The 17,833-nt window shown below is 46.8% G+C and overlaps 1 long non-coding RNA gene across 1 annotated transcript in view; it reads right to left on the minus strand.

The window, feature by feature from the left end:
* Positions 1-15,090, minus strand: part of LOC308572516 — a 39,479-nt gene extending 24,389 nt beyond the window's left edge. Inside the window, exon 1 of the long non-coding RNA XR_014001794.1 lies at positions 15,019-15,090. This is a non-coding gene — a long non-coding RNA (uncharacterized lncRNA). The remainder of the gene's footprint in view (positions 1-15,018) is intronic.
* Positions 15,091-17,833: the final 2,743 nt, after the last annotated feature.

Genomic DNA, 17,833 nt, shown 5'->3' on the forward strand with positions numbered 1-17,833 from the left:
CTCAGCTGTGCTGCCACCTGAGTGCTACCCGGCCTGTTTGGCCTCCTGAGACTTCCCATCTGCTGTGTAGGCAGCTTCCCTGGTAACCGGGCTCCAGCTGCCTCCCTGAAATTGACTGAGATTTGAAATGGCTCCGCTGGGTGCAACTTGCTAGAACTTAGAAAATAAGCCTCTTTTTAGAAAGCAGAGCATCTAGCTTCTGTAGTTGTATAAATGGGCTCAAAAACTGACACATTTTTTTAAAAATTGAAGACCTAAAAGGGCTTGTGGCTCATACATTTTCTCCAAGAGGACAAATAGCGAGTCCAGGAGATGATTCAACCTTTCCATGGCCCTGATCCAAATTACCCCACCCCCACAGCCGCTTTTAGAAGAAACTTGCTCCATGCCCTATTAAACAACCCAACAGTAAAATCAGCAGCAACTAGGCCCCTGATAACCCTGATAACCTTCGAAAACCTCCTTTCGAAAACTTTGAAACGGTAAAGGGACGGTATCCGCAATATACAAAATACTACTCCAAAATCCCACAAACCCCCTAGACGCAATCAAAAAACAATGGGAGAATGACATAGGCTATGAGATTAACCCCACTCAATGGACCAGAATGTGGTCTAAACCCCCCTTTAAATCCATATCAACGAAAAGAAAAGAACTCACACTGAAACTCACCTACAGGTGGTACCTAACACCAAGAAAACTAGTGCTAATACGCCCAGGAACCTCACCAAAATGCTGGAGAGGGTGCACCTCCACAGGCACATACCTCCACATGTGGTGGGAGTGTCCCAAAATCCAACTATTCTGGACAACAACCATACAAGAAATATGTAAAATAACCAAGCAAGTAATAGACATCACCCCAGAATTGGCCCTACTAAACATCTTCCAAGACAACAATGCCCATTTACACCACAAAGAACTCATAACCCACCTGCTCTCAGCAGCCAGAAACACCATAACCAGACACTGGAGAGACCTGTCAGGAGTAAGCATGGACCAATGGTACCAAATAGTATGGGAAACAGCCCTACTAGAAAAATTAACCAATAAACTGAAACTGACACGGGGACAAACAGAAAAAGATGCTCCCCTTTATCACGTACACAGCCCAACAAGACAATGACAAGAATCCACCAACAGCATACAAATCAATATGGCTAACCTGATCCAAAACAGCCACCCACCTCACCCACACATGAAAACAAAGATCACCACAGCCAATCACAAACAAACAACCACACCCTAGGCCAACCCCAACCTCTCTCACCACCAAAGGAACACAAGTGAACAGCACAAGCAACGCTGACACCAAACTCTACATACATTAAGCATAATAGAAACATCGCCACCTGACCGCACCCCCACCCATCTTCCCCCCCTCCACTCCCTTTTTTCTCCCCCTAATATCTCAACAAATGAAATGGATTTGTAAAAATGTTACATGGAAAAAGTATGAGAGACATTACACATACTTCTGTAAAACAAGAAAATCTTTAACAAAACAAACAAAACCTCCATCAGAAAAAAGAGAAACTTGCCCCATGTACCATGTTGCTTGGCCCATATACTCTTGTTGTCACTTGTTCTCACCCATTTAGTACCAGTGTGAACATAAAGTTGGCTGTTCTTCCCAAGCTGCATCTGCCCTGAGGATGTCTTGAGCATATACCTTCCTTTAATATTATTATTGCATGAGATCTGCTGGATCTGACCCATCCCAGCGGGCACAATGCAGGCGTCCCATAGAGACGAGGATACATTGTATGAAGATCCAGAAAGGGGGAGAGGGAAGGTGTTATGTACTGAGTTGAATAGGATTCAGAATGCAGCAGTCTGATTGGTCCTAGAACAATGCATCAGTATGATTGGTCTGTTGGAGCCACCCAATCCTGCTCGAGATGGAAGTGAATCCACAACCTGATTGGCCTACAGGAGAATTCTGGAATTAGCCAATCACGTGCAGCCCATTGTGTAAATAATGTATATAAAGCAGATACTTTGGGGAAACATTCATTCCTCCTCACCACTATGAGCTGAATAAAGAGCATGAAATCCACTCTCGACTCTGAGTATATTTCAGAAGTCAAGGGGGATTTTACATTTATTTATTTTTAAATTCTGTTTGTATATTGTAAAATTGAAAATGCAAAAATAATTTCTTTAAAGAAGACTGATCCTCGTATGCGCACTGCCTGGTTCTGCTTACAAAGCAAGTCTTTGTTATACAGAGAGCAGGCAGGTCCATAGAGACAGGGAAAAGTAAAGAGTGGTACTTGCACACACTCTTAAGATTCTGTTTGCAAAAACCCAGACATTTTATGTTAATTTCATCATGCAGTCCACTTTGCCATTCCATTCTGCCATTCCATTCTTTCCCCATCTCCATTAGTCAATGAAAATGTTAGTAAGTGAAGCCTGCATTCTGCAAGCATAAATAATGTTTTCTTTTTTTTAAAAAAAACCATATTTATTAGAGTTTCCAATAATATAGAAATATAACAGAAAAGAAAAGATAGAATATATTTAAAGCCTTACTTTCGTTACCTTCTTTCTAGGACTCCCTCCTCCCCCTCCCGACTATATTCCCCTTTCATTAATTTAGTTCCACAAGCTCTCACTCCCAATTTAAAACTTAATATGTTTAACCCATTAACCAATTTAAATTATACAATCTTACCATCATCCCTCATCGTTAACAGAAAAAGAAAAAAGATTTTTCCCCAAGAACCACCCCAATTTCCTTCCACGAATTCCCTTTTTTAAACATGTCAAATCAAAATACCATGATATGCAAAAGTTATATAAAGAAATAGAAGATAAAAAATATAAGAAAGTTCAAAAAGATGGTTACATAGCCTTTGGATTCCAAAACTCCCCCCTCCCTTCCCCGGTTTGAATTCCCCGTGTCCATCAGTCTATATGTTGTCAGCCTGGAGGTCTCAAGTCCATGGCCAGATTTTTTCCCATTCCACCTTGCCGGTTTTCTTTTAATTTATTTAATTTAAGCTGCACTGGCTCCCGGTGGAGTACAGGGTCAGATTTAAGGTACTGCTTTTGACCTTTAAAGCCCTTCACGGCCTAGGACCCTCGTACCTACGGGACCGCTTCTTCCAGTATGCCCCACAGAGGACCTTAAGGTCCATATATAGCAACACCCTAGTGGCCCCGGGCCCTAAGGAAGTCAAATTAGCTTCAACCAGAGCCAGGGCCTTTTCAGCACTGGCCCCAACTTGGTGGAACGCTCTGTCTCATGAGACCAGGGCCCTGCAGGATCTGATTTCTTTCCGCAGGGCCTGTAAGACAGAGTTGTTCCGCCTGGCCTTTGGATTGGAGCCAATTTGATTCCCTCCCCCCCCTTTTTCTTTTTTCTTTTCCTTCTCCTGCAATGAGGCTTCATTTTAATATTTTAATGTTCCATTATTTTAATGTTGTATTTTATTTTTGTTTTTAAGTTGTAATCACTCATCTTGTTTTTATTATTGCTTGTAAGCCGCTCTGAGCCCGGCCTTGGCTGGGGAGGGCGGGGTATAAATAAAAAATTATTATTATTATTATTATTATTATTATTATTATTATTATTATTATTATTATTATTTTAATGATGTTTAACTTCAAAAGTCCAGTCTAATAGAGGCCTTTAATTTCCTTGGTCTTTGCTGCTCCTCCCATTGTTCTTTCCGTGTCGTAGTTAGTCCTTTGTTCTTTTTATTCCTTACTTTCTCAGGTTTCTTGTCTTGTTCAGCTGCTAAAACGTTCTTATTCCAAGATCTGGTATCTCTACAGAGGTTTGTTGTTCAGGAACAAAAACTTACGTCCAGTCCCTTCCTTTCTTCAATAGAAAATTCTATTGTCTCCTTTTAATGTAAACACCTCTGTAGACAAAATACTATTTCAGTTTTGCAGCTTTCCCAGAAGATAAGTCCTGTGCGAATCCCAGAGTGATTTTCCACGTACGACCACTTGTAATGTCCCGAAACCCCTCTAGGGGGATTGTAGTAACTTTGCATCCTCTAATCCAAAAGTCAATTGTTGTTCCTTATTTTCCGACAGTTTATATCCATATTGTGTCAAATTGTAACAGAATTAGCCAGCAAAATCCTTGTAACAAAGTCCTTTTTATATTCTCCAGCTTTGACAGCTACTTTGACAGCTGTCAAAGTCTCCGTCTCTCTTCGCCAGGCTCTACGAATCGCCCCGGTTCCCAGGGGGGGTTGCATTTTCCCTCTCACTATCCACTCTTCTCCTCCAGCACAGTTCTTGTAATTTCCCATCGTGGAATTAATGATTTTTATCAGCAATAAACTTCTCTTTCGATCTTGGTTACCCAGTCCTTGTTTTAGAATGTTTACAATCGGGGGGGGGGGGACTGACTTCCTTTTTAGATCACCCCCGCTCGTGCCGAATCCGAAAAAAAATTCTTTTTTTTCTCCTTTTGTACCCGGTTTCCCAATTACTCACGGGTTGTTGTTGATAGTCCGAATTTCCAATGGAAGAAGTCAGCGCTCTCCGTCGAATGGCATGCGGCTGCGCTCGGCAGGGGAAGCAGTGGACTCAAAGCACCACGCCACTCCCCGGCACCCGATCCGAAGCCTTTAAAAAGGCTCCTTCACGAGTCGGGAGGGCGCTAGCGGTGCCAGCCGAGTCCCCATGTCCACGGGCTCCGTGCCCGTGGTTTTTAAGGGTCTCCGCGTCGCTGGCGCGGTAGGACCCAGCCCCTGCCGAGCAGACTCCCTCCGGAGCTCGGAGGGAGTCCGCCATTTAGCGATGGCGCCAAGCCGGAAGTCCCATAAATAATGTTTTCTTGGGCACTGTGAAAGTGCCTTGTGCCTAAAAATCCCACACTGAAAAGACACAAATTCCCCACCAGGTGATGTACCCGGCTTGTTCTGTTCTAAAATGTTAGCCTATTCCAAATGCCCCACATTTAGATCATTAGATGCAAAAGTTCCACATCCAAGCTTCAACATGAACAATAAAACTGAAGTTGTACTCTTGTACCAGTTATAAAAAGCCAAAATCATCACCTATCAGCTGCCTGGGAGAGAAGGAAATATGGTGGGCCTCATCCTGCTTCTCTTCCCCTCAGAAACCCTGTTTGGAAACCCCAATTTCTTTTTCTCCTGGGTGAGTTTGCAGAGTACGTACCTAGCCTCTGAGTGCTCTTTCTATGCTGTACCAGTTTTCTCCTCTGGAAAAGGAAGAACAAGTCCTTCCTTGGTTTACAAGGAAAGCTTTGAAAACAAGCAATTAAATCCACAATCCATTACTGTTTCCTACACTACTTTGATAAAGAAAGGTGTTGTACAGCTCCAGTTTCATTACCAAATTTTTAACATATTTTGAGTCAATGGGAATTGGGATGGAAAACGTTTTTAAACGTTACTAATGCCCTTCTTTTTTACATTTTGGATTAACAGAAGCTCTGTGCCCTTTTTTTCATTACTCAATCTCATTTCCTGTGAGATCTGACTGACATATTACAGCAGGATTTAAACATAATCCACAGACAAAGCTCTTTGTCTTTACTGACACAAGAATGTATTTAGGAAACAATTCAGCAAGAATATAACTCCCATGAATTCAGCACAGTTTCTTAAGGTCAAGATTAAGCTTTCAACAATAATGGCACAGGTAGTAAGGAATTCTTTACCATGAGCTGTAGTGTTAGAAAACATATTAGACTTCTCTAATGCTTTGGGACCTATGTAAAATTATAACTGTGATAGAAACAATGAAATTTTGTGCTCCTGCAGCAGCCTCACGGAAATCAAGGTGTCACTGGCAGCTGAGGTTCAGGGCAAGCTGCAGAGATGGTGGGAGAGTGGACTCCTCTATCTGATGGCAGATGGCAGTAGAAGCAGCAGCAGCAGTAACACAGTCTATGCTAGATGGTTGTGAGCCACCCACACTCAAAATTACCCACAATGCCCATGACAGAGCATCACTCTAGTGCACTGGCATTGTGGGTAATTAGAATTGTTGTTTAGTTGTTGAGTCGTGTCCGACTCTTCGTGACCCCATGGACCAGAGCACACCATGCACTCCTGTCTTCCACTGCCTCCCGCAGCTTGGTGAAACTTGCTAGTGCACTGGCATTGTGGGTAATTATAATAGTGGGCCGATATTTGATCCGGATGTCTAGCACAAAGATCCCAAGAACAGCAGCAGTGGCACGTCCACTTTTCTCCCTGGCAGCTGCCCAGAGATGCCAGGTTCTGATGCTGACTCTGCTTTCTGTGCCATATCTGAACAGCAGCAGGGTCTGCTGGCACAGAGTGATGTCTTCACTTGTATCTCCCCATCTGATGCTATTTCTGATTCTCTGTTCACTCTACTAGAAGCAAAACGGCACCAAGGCAAGATGAGGTTGTGCATGCAACAAAGGACTAAAGTGTCACTTTTTAGTTTTTACTCTTGTAACTTTCACAGCAGCTTGACACAGGTGGAGCTCTTACTATCACTTATGCAGGTGGAATTATTATTGTCACACTGCCTGCTCCATCTCTGAGTCCCAGGCAAACCGAACCCATGGGCAGTGGAGACTTTGGTGTTTTGTGATATATGGTTTATTTACACATACAGTGGTACCTCGGGTTACAGACGCTTCAGGTTACAGACTCCGCTAACCCAGAAATAGTACCTCGGGTTAAGAACTTTGCTTCAGGATGAGAATACAAATTGTACAGCGGCGGCGCAGCGGCAGCGGCAGCGGGAGGCCCCATTAGCTAAAGTGGTGCTTCAGGTTAAGAACAGTTTCAGGTTAAGAACGGAACTCCGGAACGAATTAAGTTCTTAACCCGAGGTACTACTGTACAGGGGTGTCTTGCCCATAGAGGCAAGTGGCGCAGGGCACCAGGGTGCCATTCTGGAGGGCGCCATGGAAGAGGCAGAGGCTGGGCATGGTACCTTCCAGCATCAGCTCACCGCCCTCACCCACCTCGCTGAAGCAGCGCCGCGCCCGGAGCCTCCGCCTCTTTCCTGCTGGAGGAGCTGCCCTCTAGCCGCTGCCCGCCTCCTTCAGCCCCACAAAGCTGCCGGCAGCGCTGTAAAAAGGAAATGGGGGGTCCCCCGCCAGAGGGATCTTTGCATCACGGCACTGGATATACTTAAGACAGCCCTGCCAGTGGCGTAGCGTAGCGTGGGGGGTGCAGGGGGGGCCGGCCGCACCGGGTGCAACATCTGGGGGTTAGGGTTAGGGGGCGCAAATCCACGGGTTAGGGGGCGCAAATCCACGGGTTAGGGAGCGCAAATTACTTGCCTTGCCCCGAGTGCTGACAACCCACACTACGCCACTGAGCCCTGCCACTGTATATACATCCTAAACCTCCGCTGCCTTGTGGCTACACACATTCATAAGAAAAGCTACACAAGTAAACCCTAAGGAGAAAACTATACCCGCTGCCTTGTGGGACATCTTTGGGAGAAGAAAAGGCTCAGGAGTAAAGTGACACAAATCTGGAGTGGCGTCGTTAAGACGGCTGGGTAGCATCTTGTAGGCCTCCTTCCAGCGACTCCTCCAGCCCAGCCGGTGCCAAATGTATTGCTCTGTTTCCCTTTGGACCACATCAGCAAGGCCAAGAGGGGGCCTTAACACAGCATAAACAACGCAGGAGGCAGTAGTTTCAATACAACCTGAGCCTAAGATGGAGGAGCTCACAGCCTTAAGACCGCAAAAGGTCTCACTTTTTCCATAGTCACAGCCTTGGATTCTAGCAGGTAATCAACCAAATCTCTCAGCTTCTGCCTGCTGCCAGCCCAGCTCTCACACAACTGCCCTAGCTTTTGTCTTCGAACTGCCAGCCAGGTGAGGGGCAAAGGCCTCTGGCACAGAGCCATTCTCTGACAAAGAAACTGGCCTGACTAGTTCAACAATGGAATCCTCCGTTAGATTTCAACCCTTGCTGGATCCAGGACCCTGGAAGTAAAAGGGACTCCGGTATCATGCCAGCTAACACTCCCCCACCCCACCCCACCCCACTCACAACATGGTTATCTCTTGGAGAATGTTCCCCTGGTAAAATTTTTGCGTGCCATTCACCAGGGCAGAGAAATGGGCCCAGTGAAGAGGTGGCAACCCTGCACACGTTCCAAACAGGTTGTCAGGGAACTGCCATCGGAGGAACAGGTGGTGGAAGGGCTCACAGAGGCTGGGAGGGAGTCAGCAGCGAAAGCAGGGACCAGCAGGGGGAGAGATGGGTCTCTGGAGGAAGGTCTCATGAATGCGGAGAGAGACGGAGCAGCTAAAGCAGGAACTAGCAGGGAAGAGGGAGGGCTCAGGGACACGTCCAGCGAGAACAGCGGGGAGGTGTCAGAAGCCCCCATAGGGAGACCCATTCCTCGCAGGAAGCTGTCACGTCGTGAGTCCAGGAGACGTGTTTCCGTTAAGGAGCTTCTATGCTGGAAGCGCTTCCGAAAACAACCACTGTCGGAATCTGGAAGTGACTAGGGCAGACATGTTTGAGGAGCTCTGTCACACACAGAGGTTTGTGGAGTTGCACAAACTCTGAGGGACCACGATTTTACGCACAAGCAGCTCATCATCCCATCACAGCATTCCGACAGTCTTTGTAAGCTGGCTGTGCAGGAGAAGGCATCATGAGCGACCCAGCCGGAACCGGAGAGGCAGGAGTTGGAGTGGGTCCAAGCTTGGAAGAAAGGTACCGAGCGTTGGAAATCCAACTGGCGCTGCAGACGGCGAGGCTGGAGGAGAGAAGGGCTCAGGATGCAGACAAGAAGGGGAGAGCCACCCAGTTCAACAGAAAGGTACCAGGATTGGTGCAGAAATTTGGGGGGGACCCCAAGGACTACCATGCCTTTAGGACAGAGATGCAATATGCCCTTAATGTGCAGTTTGATTAATTCCCTGATGAGGAATCGCGAGTTGCTTTCGTGATTGGGCATCTTGAGAGGGGGACGAGGGACTGGGTTCGACCCCTGATGGCAACGCACAATGACGTCCTAAAGGACACCATGAAGTTCTTTCGTGCAATGGATCTCATGTTTTCCAGCGATATTGAGGAGGGAGTGGTGCGCAGACAGCTAATGGCTTGCAAGCAGGGAAGCCGATCTGTCCGTGAGTACTGGACTGAGTTCACCATGCTGGTTCACAGATTGGGGTGGGACTTATCGGCGGCACCCATTCAAATGCTATTTGAAGAAGGCCTTGCTTCGGCTGTGAAAGACGAACTTTCCCGGGGTCCTAGGGCGGATTCTATGGATCAGCTGACTAAATCTGCGCTGACCATAGGAGCGCGCCAGGAGGCGAGAGCTTTGGAGAGGCGGGAAGGGAAGGGGGAACGCTGGAAGGAGGGCCGCATTCCTGACATTCCAGAGACAACTTTCCCGCCGGCAGAGCCGATGGAAATCGGAACAGCACGCGCGCGCGCAGTTTCAAAGCCGAGTGAGAAGGGAACTGGTAGAGGGAACGGTGCATGATGAATACGCCCAGGACAAACTCAGGGGTCTCAGGAGGGAGGGAGACAAACCCGGGGGTTTTGAGGAGAGAAACGGGGCGTTGTATTACAAGGGAGCGTTATATATACCTGAAGGTGATTTGAGGGAGAAGGTACTCAAGCAGCTGCACGATAGCCCCACAGCAGGGCATTTTGGGCAACACAAAACCATGTGGCTGGTTACCAGGGAATTTTGGTGGCCCAAGGTCAGGGAAGATGTGCGGGAGTATGTGAGAGGGTGTGACCAATGCCAGCGAGCCAAGGGGGAGAGGCGGGCACCGGCAGGGTTATTAGAACCACTACCCACACCTGAAAGACCATGGGAAACAGTGGCCATAGATTTCATGACTGATCTGCCAAGGTCCAGAGGGAAAACAGCCATCATGGTTGTGGTAGACCTGTTAACCAAAATGGCCCACTTTATAGCCTGCTCACATGCGGTCACGGCAGAAGAAACCTCTAAATTGTTTGTAGAAAATGTGTTTAGGTTGCATGGCACCCCCTTGAGGGTGGTTTCAGACCGAGGGAAACAATTTACTTCCAGGTTCTGGAGGAAGCTCATGAGCTTACTGCATGTAGAGGTCAATTTTTCAACTGCCCGGCACCCTGAAACCAACGGGCAGGCGGAAAGAGCCAATGGCATCCTCCAGCAATATTTGAGGTGTTATGTGAATGACAGAGAGAATGATTGGGTGGAGAAGCTGGCGTTGGCAGAATTTGCCTACAACAATGCGGAGAACGTGTCCACGGGGATGAGCCCCTTTTTGGCTAATTACGGGTGCCATCCCCGAGCTTTCCCAGGGGGGGAAGGGGAGAACTGGAGCGTTCCAGCTGCCGAACAGTTCGTAGAAGAAATGGAAGCGATCCATCGCCAGCTCCAACTTAACTTAGACAGGGCCAAGGAGGAATATAAGAGGCAGGCAGACAAAAACAGAAGAGAAGGTGAAACCATTAGGGTGGGGGACCAGGTGTGGCTGTCAACCCAAGGGTTACCATTCAAAGGAGGTTGTAAGAAGTTAAGACCCAAAAGACTGGGGCCATTTGAAGTCACGCAACAGGTCAACCCAGTGGCTTTCAGACTCTGGTTACCGAACCACATGAAGCTGCACCCAGTTTTCCACAGGTCGTTGCTGTCACCGTATAAAGGGGACAGAGAAGGGAGGGTCACTCGGGGACCAGCAATGGAGGAGAGGGAACACAGCTACCATGTAGCGGAGATTCTCGATTCCAGGTGGAAGGGAGATCAAGTAGAGTATTTGGTAATGTGGGAAGGTGAACCGGAGTCGGAAAACACTTGGGTCATGGCAGAGGATGTCAATGACGAGGTTTTAATAGAAACTTTTCATCAGAGGTTCCCACGTAAACCTCAGCCAGTGGCGAGGTTCCGGAGGGAATACTTTGCCACCACCGACGAAGAAGAAGAGTTGGAGGGGTTCACTGATTCCGAGGAGGAGGAGGATTCAGCGAGCCGGAACGGAGACCGATGGAGGGAAATGTTCGAGACGTCTGAAGATGAAGAGGATTCTTTTCGGGGTTTTACCTCCTCACCGCCCAGAGGAGAGAGAATGGGCGGGGGGGGAAGGGGGCCCTGGAGGGGAGGTGGATGTCAGGGAACTGCCATCGGAGGAACGGGAGGTGGAAGGGCTCACAGAGGCTGGGAGGGAGTCAGCAGCGAAAGCAGGGACCAGCAGGGGGAGAGATGGGTCTCTGGAGGAAGGTCTCATGAATGCGGAGAGAGACGGAGCAGCTAAAGCAGGAACTAGCAGGGAAGAGGGAGGGCTCAGGGACACGTCCAGCGAGAACAGCGGGGAGGTGTCAGAAGCCCCCATAGGGAGACCCATTCCTCGCAGGAAGCTGTCACGTCGTGAGTCCAGGAGACGTGTTTCCGTTAAGGAGCTTCTATGCTGGAAGCGCTTCCGAAAACAACCACTGTCGGAATCTGGAAGTGACTAGGGCAGACATGTTTGAGGAGCTCTGTCACACACAGAGGTTTGTGGAGTTGCACAAACTCTGAGGGACCACGATTTTACGCACAAGCAGCTCATCATCCCATCACACAGGTTATTCCCTGGAAAGGGCCATTGCTAAGTGGAAGAGCATCGGATTTACACACAGATGGTCCCGGGTTCAATCCCCAATGCATCTCCCGGTCAGACTGTGGATTTCCCTGCCTGAAACCCTGCCAGTCAGTGGGGACAATGCTGAGCTAGATGGCGCAAGGGTCGAGCCCCACTATAAGGAAGCTTACTATGTTCCCTCCATCTCACTTCCCTCCACAGGAAATCAGATGCTGGGTGGGGAAATTTCCACTACTACTGCTGCTGCTTCTGCTAATTTTATTCAGGTCTTACTCCTGTAACTCTAAGATCAGCCTGACTTGCAAAAATTAGCAGCATAGCGATGTGGTGAAAAAGAGAATCCTCAGCCAATTTTCTGATTGTTATTCAAGGCAAAGGAGCAGGTCCAGCAGAAAAGACGACAACCCCACCAATTCTTTTGCAGATCAGGATTTGCTGGTCTTTCATCTATTTCTCTGTGCCACCACCTCCCAGTACTGCAATTGCTGCTGCTCAGCTTCTTCACATGCATCAGACTGAACCACAGCTTTTCTCTTTTCTCCATATCAGCTTGCTCAGGCTATAATAAGGCAGTCTGAGGCTGGGACCTTCCCTCTTATGAGACATGGTCTCTGTTGAGACAAAACCTAGTTTCACAGCAGTGGATTTCTTCAGCTGCTGTGCAGTATTGTATGCTTGCATTCAGTAAGATGTCTGGTGTCACTCTAGGTTTCCCCCAGTGCCATCCCCATTCTAGCCTCTTCCTTTCCATTAACAGTTGGGTACTTCTTCTTTTCCTGACGCAGTAGCTTCTTGTTCCCATAGTTGCATTTACAGTGGTACCTCAGTTTGAGAACAGTCCAGTTTAAGAACAATTCAGTTTACAAACTCCACAAAACCGGAAATAGTGTCCTGGTTTGAGAAATTTACCTCAGTCTAAGAACGGAATCCAAATGGTAGAAGGACACCGACAGTGGGAGGCTTCGTTAGGGAAAGTGCACCTTGGTTTAAGAACGGTTTTGGTTTAAGAACGGACCTCTGGAACGGATTAAGTTCATAACCCGAGGTTCCACTGTACTGCTATTTTCTCCACATCCATCTCTCAGCAGAAAGAGCCATTCCCTGACTGCAGTTATGCTTGTAGGTGGCTACTGCAGAATGGAAGGTAATGAGATGAACAATGAATTTGGGGTAATGAGAAGGTAATGAGATGAACAATGAATTCTGTTTAAAAGTTAATGCTCACAACAAAATCATGAGGGCCTAAATAATAAATCCAAAGCAAGCCTTATACATCTCCCTTATTTGAGAAATGGCTCCTTAGCTTTAGCTTTTATTTACAGGCCTTAACTATAGGAAAGTCATTTTCAGCCACTGTATCTAAGAAACACTAGGCTGAAAGCCAAGGTCATCTTGTTACTGTACTAGTTATTTAAACACAAAAGGATTAAATGGCACAAGAAATGTCTAGCACCCAATGTTTCTTGTTTGCCTGACAGCATATGCCTGTGGACATGCCGTAAGGTCGCCAGGTTCAGTCAACGTTTACAAAATGGGTAGCCAGCACAGTGCACTCCAGATATTCTTGGAGTACAACCCCACAATCCCTGACCATTGGCTAAACTGGCTGAGGCTGATGGGAGCTTGGAGTCCAACTCTTGGCAGCCACTGCCCCCAAATAACGCTCTCAAGGTGATCACAGCCCCATGTACATATTGTGCTCCCGGCTTGATTCTGAGATGAATGAGAAAGAAATCCAGAGTGGAAAGGAAGCTGACACTCTTCCATTTAGAAAACTCTTAAGTACTTGAGCAAGAGCAGGAGACCTCAGGACTTACTCTCTCTCCTGCTTGTGGAACCTTTCTTCAGAGTTTCTTCCTGTCATCCTGTTTGTACTGGACCTCTTGCTCGTTTTTTGTTTGTTTTTGCTCCTTTTAACAAATTGCTTCTGACTGGCATACTCTTTTGGATTTGACCCCTGGACAGCCCTGGCATCTTCCTTAGTCTTGACCATATGATTGGATCCAAACCAGTCTCATATAGATTCAGACCATGAGTCCCCTGAGCCCAACTCCAGTTCTGCACCTTGCCAAAAATTCTTTAGCGGCCTTAAAGGAAGAGGCTTCCAACTGGAGTTTGAAGCTGGGCCCTTAGCCTACACTCAGCCACTGGGCATTGCTCTTCATCAGTTGCATCATGGAGAGCAGCGTCAAGAGAACTGGACAACTACCCAATGAGGGCAGGCTGCAGCATTTGCGGATTTTGGGTTAGGAAAAAATGTGATAAAGAGGTGACATGATAGAAGTTTATGAGATGATGCATGGCATGGAGACAGTGGACAGAGACAAGTTTTTCTCCCTCTGTCACAACACTAGAACTTGTGGATACTCAATGAAGCTGAATGTTGGAAGATTCAGGATTAATAAAAGAAAGCACTTCATCACGCAGCACATAGTTTAAATTATGGCCTTCGCTCTCACAGGAGGCAGTGATGGCCACCAGCTGGAATGGCAGCGTGGTTGGAATGTTGGACTAAGATCTGGGAGACCAAGGTTCAAATCCTCACTTGGTCCTGAAGCTCATTGGGTGACTCTGGGCCAGTCACTGCCTCTCAACCTAAACTACCTCACACGGTTGTTGTGGCGATTGCGTTGTTACAGGAATTTATGTAAAGGTGTGGGGGGGGTAGCCCCTCCAGCAGACATCATACACACACACCCCGACTACCAAACTCAACACAATCACTCCTGCAAGTGTCCCCACAAAACACTTCATCACAGTTTTTTCCTATCTCTATTCAAAGGGCCTCTGATGCACATTACCACCTGCAACAGTTCACTGATATGTACAGTGGTGCCACAGGTTAAATACTTAATTGGTTCCGGAAGTCCGTTCTTAACCTGAAGCGTTCTGAACCTGAAGCGCACTTTCCCATTGAAAGTAATGGAAAAGTGGATTTTTCCGTTCCAGACAAGAAACACCCCCTAAAACAGCAATTTAACATGAATTTTACTGTCTAACGAGACCATTGATCCATATAATGAAGGCAATAATCAATGTACTGTACAATAAAATAAATAAGACAGTATTGTAGATGAAAAAAACAACTTTACTTTTTTTCTTAGATGTACTGATGATTGGGGGGGGCTTTTATCCATTTCTGCAGTCACACAGTGGTTAATAGCTGAACCCCAAACCCCACACTATCCCCAAAACAATGGCAGAAGGCAGAGTCCCCCAGAAGTCCCCCAAATGAAGGAGCAAAGCAGAGACAAAGGCACAGGGCAGACTCACATAAACAAATCCCAAAATCCCTCGCAGAATCCCAACATTTTACACTCCCCCAGCTCCCACAGGGTAGGTGGGCTTACCTGGCTAGGTGCCACCCATCTTGCTACGGCTGGGGGGGGGGGCAAGGGCTGGTTAAGGGCTTTTTGGCCCAGGCTCCCCTTTGTTTTCTTAACAGCTTCACTGCTCTTGGTCTTCGTTAGGGAAGTGTTCCTTACCTAACTTTGGGGCTGGGATGCGACCTGCTGGGCATCCTGCGGATGTCGGGGCCTGGCTCCAGGCAGTTGCGAAGGTCTCGGACTGGAGGCCGATCACGGAGCCTCCATAAGCCCCTTGGATGTCCAGGCTTGGCTCCAGGCAGCGGCAAGGCCTCCGAGAGCTCGGACAACTTACTTCCAGGTTAAAATCGTTCATAACCCAAAAAAAGTAACTTGAAGCATTTGTAACCTAAGGTACCACTGTACTGGCTCACTGGGAAAACTTTAGAAAGTCATATAAAATCGCTCCAGTATGGATTTCCACCAATTTTGTTCTGTTCAGGAAAGGAATGGCTACGAAGGGGGGAGTCTGGGATGTGGGAAGCCATAATCCATGAAACCTGGGATCACGTACACAGCAGCCTCTTGCACAAGAGATAATCACTGGCATCCTGGCAGATGGGTGCCAGACAGGCAGTCATCCCATGGACAATGGCAAACCATCCAGGAATGGATTGGGTCCTCAGTCAGGACAAAGGGGCGTGATTACCTGACTGGGAAAACCAGGGAAATGTAAATATTCCTGTTGTATCACTTGATGGGTGTGTGGTGGTGGGCAAGGGAGGTTGGGGGAAAACCTGACAAAGTGGTTTCTGCCAGAAAACTCCTCCCTGTTTGTGACATATGTATGATGCATCTGTGATGTATGCATGATGTTCACCTGAGGTGTTCATGGGAAAAAGGGAAAACTTATAAAAGAGGGAGCCGCCCTTTGTTCTGGGCTTCTTCCTGCTTCTCCCATGTGATGGGTGGAAGTTCTGTTGCAACCGTCTTTTGAATAAAGATCAGGCCTACTGGCTGCTGCTTTGCTCCTATTTTCTTGACTGGCGTCTTTGTTTGGCAATCCAAGTGAGCCCAGGAACTTTCATTTTACAGCGCAGATGAGGAAGAGGAGAACTTTGATTTCCTTAGATAAAAAGGTGGGATATAAATGTAATAAAATAAATAAATAAATAAACAAAGAACTCATAACCCACCTGCTCTCAGCAGCCAGAAACACCATAACCAGACACTGGAGAGACCTGTCAGGAGTAAGCATGGACCAATGGTACCAAATAGTATGGGAAACAGCCCTACTAGAAAAATTAACGAATAAACTTGAAACTGACACGGGGACAAACAGAAGAAGACACCTTCACCCCGGTATGGCTCCCCTTTATCACATACACAGCCCAACAGGACAGTGACAATAATCCACCAACAGCATACAAATCAATATGGCTAACCTGATCCAAAACACCCACCCACCTCACCCACACACGAAATCAAAGATCACCACAGCCAATCACAAGCAAACAACCACACCCTAGGCCAGCCCCAACCTCTCTCACCACCAAAGGAACACAAGTGAACAGCACAAGCAACGCTGACACCAAACCCTACATACATTAAACATAATAGAAACACTGCCACCCGACCCCACCCCCACCCATCTTCCCTCTCTCCACCCCCCTTTCTTTTTTCTTTTTTCTTTTCTTCTCCCCCAATGCCTCAACAAATGAAACAGATTTATAAAAATGTTACATGAAAAAAAAATACGAGGCACTACACTTCTGTAAAACAAGAAAATCCTGAATAAAATATATATTAAATAAAAAAATAAACAAACTTAGATGGATTTGAAAGAGGATTAGACAAATTCATGAAGGACAAGGCTATCAATGGCTACTAGCCATGTTAGCTATATTCTTCCTCTGTGATCAGAGGCATATTCTGAATACCAGTTGCTAGAAACCACAGAAGTGGAGCGTGTTCTTCTGCTCATGCGCCACTTGCTGGTTTCCCACAGGCAACTGGTTGGCCACTATAAGAATATTATGCCAGGCTAGATGAGCCATTGACCTGACACATCAGGCTCTTCTTCTGTTCTGCAACTATAACACTTTATTTTATTTTTTTATAAATTTTATTTTTCAGTTTTCAGTTTAATAATAATCATCACATGTAGATCAGTACACACTCAGTTTGACTTCCCCCCTTCCCTTCTGTAGTTTCGTATAAGATCATTTCCAAAACTGCATCTCTTTACATTTTACACCTTTTACTTAGTTACTCTCTAGTTTACTTTTAAATCAACCTTTTAACTGCTTGTTTTTAGATTAATCCTGCTGATGTGTTTAGTTGTTTGCAATAGTTTTTAAGACAGTCCACAATTTCCCCCCATTCTTTGTTACAAGTTATTTCTTCTTGATTCCTTATTCTTCCCATTAATTTTGCCATTTCTGCAGAGTCCATTCACTTTATCTGCCGTTCTTCCTTGGTTGGGAGTTGGACAGTTCCTTCTCTGCACAAAAGCATTCTGGACTTTAGACAGAAAGCAGCAGGAAGCCTGAAAGCTTTATCCTAAACATGCTAGTTTTCTGTGTGGACAGGAGGTTTGTTAAACAGCAGAGAATTTAAACATGGTGCCTTTGCCTTATCTGCAATCCAGAAGTGGTAAGGTAAAGGTAAAGGGGTAAAGGGACCCCTGACCATTAGGTCCAGTCGTGGCCGACTCTGGGGTTGCGGCACTCATCTCGCTTTATTGGCCGAGGGAGCCAGTGTACAGCTTTCGGGTCATGTGGCCAGCATGACCGTTTACCTTCCCGCCGGAGCGGTACCTATTTATCTACTTGCACTTTGATGTGCTTTCAAACTGCTAGGTTGGCAGGAGCAGGGACCGAGCAATAGGAGCTCACCCCGTCGCGGGGATTTGAACCGCTGACCTTCTGATCAGCAAGTCCTAGGCTCTGTGGTTTAACCCACAGTGCCACCCGCATTTCTCCAGAAGTGGTAG

The sequence above is a fragment of the Podarcis bocagei genome (assembly GCF_964188305.1).
Source record: "Podarcis bocagei genome assembly, chromosome: 13".
Lineage (NCBI taxonomy): Eukaryota > Metazoa > Chordata > Lepidosauria > Squamata > Lacertidae > Podarcis > Podarcis bocagei.